This window comes from Zalophus californianus, chromosome 5 (genome assembly GCF_009762305.2).
Source record: "Zalophus californianus isolate mZalCal1 chromosome 5, mZalCal1.pri.v2, whole genome shotgun sequence".
NCBI classification, from domain to species: domain Eukaryota; kingdom Metazoa; phylum Chordata; class Mammalia; order Carnivora; family Otariidae; genus Zalophus; species Zalophus californianus.
The window spans coordinates 13,590,821-13,596,820 of record NC_045599.1 but is presented as its reverse complement, the minus strand read 5'-3'; positions in this window follow the sequence as shown (position 1 = coordinate 13,596,820).

The following is a 6,000-nucleotide window of genomic DNA, read 5'->3' as shown; positions in this document are numbered from 1 at the left end:
TTGTTTGCTTCTGATGGATAAATTATGGTAAAAGTGATGGGAAGTCATTTCCAAGATTAGGTTATAAAAATTGTAGCTTCTATTTTGGGTATTCTTTCTTGGGTTGCATATCTTGGAAAAAAAATCACCTGCCATTCATGAGGGAGCTGTCTAGAGAGGCAAGCCAATAACTGTGCAAGCAAGAAGGTCTCCTATTTGAGCCTTCAGATGAGACCGCAGCCAAGACCAACAGTAACCCTGAGTGAGTGACCTCATGAGTGACCCTGAGTCCGGAATCCTCAGCTAAACTGCATTCAGATTCCTGACCCACAGAGTTAATAAATATTTGTTTTAAACTACTAAATTTGTGGAATAATTTGTTTTACATAGAAATAGGTCATTCAAACAGATGTTGTTACATCAGAATACTGGTTCTTGGACTAGGGAAGCCAGAGGGGTTGTCCTTATTTAAAACCTATTAGTTACAACTTAGTTCTATTTATACCCTTCGTTCTCTTTATACCTTTTCACACATATTAGTTCATTTGGTCCATCCAACCAGGTGTTATTACTTTTCTTTTATGAAAAGAGATAGTTAAGCCCATATGTAAAATACTAAGTGATTTATTATTCAGGGCCTCTCAGACTGAAATGTCACTAGAACATGGATTTTTTTTTTTACTCCTGATCCATTTGGTACAGTGCCAGGAATAATGTTTTACAACACTTTGAAAACATTTGATAAATATACCAAATTAGTAAAATGAAATATTGCTGTTCAACATCAGCCACAACAAACAAAAAACCCACCAGATTTTTGTACCTGGAAGTGAGGGACTATTAAAACAAAAACTTGAAATGTGGGAGTGTTTTCAAAACAGGTACAAGGCAGTAGACTTGTCGGAGAGTGTTAGTGAAGGTATAAAGTGAATTAAAGAAGTTTTTAATAGAAGACTCATGCTCTTGGGTGTTTGCAGCAGGGGGTATATGTGATTGGAAAATGGGGGAAAGGGTTACTTGTTATCTAGTGGCAGAAATTTAACAACATTATTGTCTGCGGTAACATGGAAAGTGGAAAATATGCCTGATGAACTGAATGATCTAGCAAAGGTGATTTTCAGGCAATATGGTAAAAGTGATGTCTGATTTCTTGTTGATGTTGGTGAAATCCAAGAGGCAAGAAGTAAATTGATGATGTAAGGAGTCAGAAATTGATGTTTTGAAATTTTTTTGCTTTTATAGATGACAAATAATGCTTAATTAAGAAATGGCTTCCAAGCAAAGACCAATTCCAGGGAATAGCCAGAAATGCACACTCCAAAGATGAAGTCAAAGGTACAACTGTAAAATATATATATTTTTTAATCTCCAAAAGAGCTAAGTTGGTATATCAGTATAGGCAAAAATGCTCTGGAAGGAGAATAAAGGTGTCACTTACAGATCTCAAACAACGGAGATGTTAGGAAGGGCTTCTCTCAAAGAGATTTTTGGGTGTGGTTTTTAATAGAGTGCAGCCCAAGAGAATTCCAAGGAGGCCCTACTCTTCTTTAAGAAATGCTGTTGAAATGCCCACCAGTTTGGATTGAAGGGGACAAAATGTTAAGAATGAGGAAAGATCCTTAGACTCCAGAATTCTACTGGCAAGAAGTAGGCTGAGAAAGTTGGTTAGTCACCAGTGCATGATTCTTTTCATGAAAAAGGGAAGATGGCACAGTGACAGAAAGGAAAGTCCAGCGGGTAGAACTAAGAGCTATGGAAAATGATTTCTAGATCTTGAGACCTAATCAAGGCACTTCTAACATTTGCCAGGCTGGATTTCAGAATTTCTATGGAGTAGTACCAGCCCTCTGCCTTCCACATTCTCCCTCTTTGAACAAGAGTGTGTAGGGCAGTTATCCTTCCCTTGTCCCTATATTGTTCATTGGTGTGTGTGTGTGTGGGGGAAAGACAATATACCTTTCTGGTTGCACATTTGTACAGATGGGTAGAAGCTATACGTGAGGAACACCACCCAAGAAGCCTTTTGACACATGTCACTGATTTAGATGATGCTGCTGAATTTTGAGCTGATGCTGTAATAGGATGTAACTTCCAAGATAAGGTCATAGAATATCTGTGGCTTCCATCTTGAGTGTTTTCTCTTGTTCTTTCATGGATTTCTCACCCTGGGGGGACCCAGCTGCGATTTTGAGGGGCAGTTCTCTGGAGAGGCCCATAAGATGAGGGACTGTGACCGGCTATTAAGAGTATAAATGAACCCCCAGTGAAGGTGGAAGTCAAGCTGTTGGCCAGGGCTGCAGTCTTATTTGGAGGCTCAATTTACCAGGTTCAGAGGAAATCTACATGCCATGAATCTACTCCTGACCCGAAGAAACTGTGTAATGTAGTACATATTTATTGTTTCAGGGTAGTTTCTTATGTAGCAATGGACAAGTACCATAGGTATGAGGCTGCTAACTGACTAAGGTGGTAGATGTCAAAGAAACTCTTATTTCACGGAGAAAAATAAGTCCTCTGTTTTCAGCATATAAATCTCTGTGGAGGAGGTTGGCCAAATTGCACACGGAAATCAGGGCTTATCTAGGAGGAAAGGGAACGACATTACATATCTCATCTCTTCTACTTGAGATCTAGAGTTAGAAGACTTTATCTAGATGCACTTGTATTATTCTGTTCATGTCCCAGTGGCATTATGTACAACAGAATTGCTGAATGTTTGGATAAGAGTTAGAGAGAATAAAGGCCTGTAGAATGACACTGGTACTGGGTTGGATGAGATGAATGGGAATCAGTGTGTCTGGCTTACTAAAATGGTAAGCACTGAAAAGAGCTCCGAATCACCTCTTCTGGGAGAATATAAGAGAAATAAGTTCCACAGTAAGCCTAAATTGGGCTGTAATATTCTGCCATTCCTCATAATACCAGGAACAAGGGATTAAATCCTAGTTGTTATGTTCTGGAAGCAGCTTTTGTAGAGAGCCACCCCGTTTGCAACACTGTTCGTTAGAGACACATTTCCCAGTGGATGGAGCACAGTCTGAGGGCCTTACATGCCAAATTCTTCCTTCCTTCCTCCCAAATATTTGAATGTTGGTCTTACAGTTTCTGGTTTATTTGCAGTCTCACAGTTTCTGGTTTATTTGCAGAAGTTACAGCAAAGAGCAGAACAGATCCAGTCCTTGGATCTCATGGCCACCCTTGACTTGTGAGAACGGCTAAAGGAAGAAATTGTAAGACCTTTCATCCAGAATGCCACGGTCAGTTGGCTCAAGTTTAATTTTCACTGAATTGAAAGCTGAACAATTGCTACTTCTCTCGGTGAAACCGTGCTCTGGCACAAGTGCAAAAACAGAGGCAGGGGATTGGGGGTTAGCTGCTGTTCTTCAGCCGTGGTTTGCTAAGACCAGTTTCCACTCAGTAGCCATAGTCAGGGCACTGAGACAGGACAGAGTAGGGCTGCTCTCTCTGCTCAGGACTCTCTCAAGCACATAGGAATTCTTTAACATAGGAAGCACAGGAAATGGGGGCTTGGAAGGAAGGCAGACTCTTTGTGCTTACATTTCTGTCTGGGGGGCTTCTGCATCTCATATTGCAAACTGAAAGTTTTAGATCAAACTGCAAAATAGTCCATCCTGGTTATATATAAAAGTTATTGGGCATGTTAAATTCTGATTCTAAAGCTAGATCAATTTAATTTATTAAAATGCCCTCAAGAAACATATTCCTGATTAAATGAAAACCTGCTTTAATGAGCCTAAGCGAAACATTCTTTGTGAGTAAACAATTATTTTACAAGTACGTACACACACACACACACACACACACACACGCGCGCGCGCATGCACACATACAAAGAGCTTATTCAGCCCAGGTAAGGTTTAAAAAAAAAAAAAAAGACTATTTGCAATTTCAGAGCAAAATATTTTAAAAATGTATACAAGTGCATTCATAACCTTTTGAGTCAGATCCATATGGCAAATAATATTGCAAGGCAAATATTTTACAAATGTTTATGTCCTTCCACCTGCAGCTAAGTGCTAGCTAAGATTTAGCAACTGGCAGTGGTTTGTGGAAGTGTTAGCCAAGGAAGCACTTTGCTATTACTGGCCAAAGTAGAGGCAGGTTTCATTGTCAGTGGTTCAGACTAAGAGTTCCATAAAGTTACGTTTACCAGGGAGTAAATATCTGCAGTTGGAACCTAAGACATGCCCATGGCTGGATAAAACAGATGCTTGTTATTTTTGTCCTTGTGTGAATTACAGCCGTATTTTCTTCCTGAATAAAAAGAGAGCACATAAAACCTTGTTATATAGCATGAGTATTTGTTAACAACTCACTTTCCCTTGGATATCATAGATTAAAACAGTACCTTTGCTTGGTTCATAGACCTAATGGTTAGTTGTCCTTAAGGAACTACACCTCAAACATGTCTCACTTTAATCATCATCTAGCATGCTAGACTATTTGAGTATAATTTCTGCAAATAAGTATTTTTAATTTTCAGGGCACCTGGGTGGCTCAGTCGGTTAAGCATCTGCCTTCAGGTGGGGTCATAATCTCAGGGTCCTGGGATGGAGCCCTGCATTGGGCTCCTTGCTCAGCAGGAGAGCCTGCTTCTCCTTCTCTGTCTGCTGCCCACCCCCACTCCAACTCATGCTCTCTCTCTCTCTCTCAAATAAATAAATAAAATCTTAAAAATATAAGTGTTAGTTTTCAAAGTTGTCTTGAAAGTTTGGGTAAAATATGCCAATTTTGTACCATTTCATAATTCATCTAAATCTTGTCCAGAGGAAATAATTTGGTGCTTTCTTTGTTACCACTTTTGAAACAAAGAACAGGATAGTAAGATTTAATAGCTAGTATATTTAGTAAATACAACACTTTCTTAAGTTTTTATGTGTTCTAATATGAAGATTGGACTCCAGCAATTTCATTTTCTTCCCTCACTGACCAATCAAATTATGAGATATTTTAAATATTAGAACGCAATACTTTATAAGGTATATAACTGATTTAAATCTCTGATAGCTCATTTTCCTAATATATACGTTAAAAAGAAGAGAAAATAGTTCAGGGTTAATCACATCTCATGAATTTCTAAGTATAATACAAAGAGAAAATAGTACATTAGGATCGAGAGGCTAATGCTATTTTAAGGCCATGATAATTTTAGGAAAGGTACATCACTTTGCAGTTTAGATATTCTTGTTTCGTTTCTATAGCAAAGTAGTTAATGAGTTAAAATTGAGTCTAAAAGGAAGATTATCAGTCTCTTGGCTGTGCAATTTCCACATATCTGGACGTGGAGATCTTTTTTTTTTTTTTTTCCTATCTTAAAAGCACTTTCTGTGCCCCAGAGATAGAGAATTTGTGATTTTGTTAATGGGTTATCTACATTTATAATTATTGAGTCACTTAGCAATGTTCCCTGCTTGGGGGGAATACTTTGCCCAGCTCTGACGGAAGGGAGGAGCTTTTTCTCAGAAATAAATTTATCTTAAAGTATGCATTAAGTCTGTTGGTGTTAATGCCTCTCTTGGTCCTAATAAATTATCACCTAAAAGGCTGTAGTCCCTTTCAGTTCATTCTAGTCCTTTATTTCTTCCAGTGTATTGAGAAATAACTGACATAGATTACTGTAGAAGTTTAAGGCATAGAGCATGATGATTTGATTTACATATATTGTGAAATCTTCAATTTCTCTTTTAAGTCAGATAGCGTAGGCGCAGTGCATGTAGCTTATGTAATGCTACTGAAACTCAGTGAAGGGTCAGGACTGAGAGGGAGCACTACTGGATTAATGTGTCAGTAATTGCTTATCACCAGCTGACGTGAAAAATGGTTGGGCTGACAGTGGGTTGGCAGTTGAGCCTCTAGCTAAAGAGGCTTTCAGCTAAAAAGTATTAGAGCTGGGATGACACCCGAAAACCCTCCACTATGTCAGATTTGAAATGAACAAGGAATCTACAGATTATCTGTGTATGTGTAGAATGCTTTCTGCTCATGCCTCCTTTATTTTGA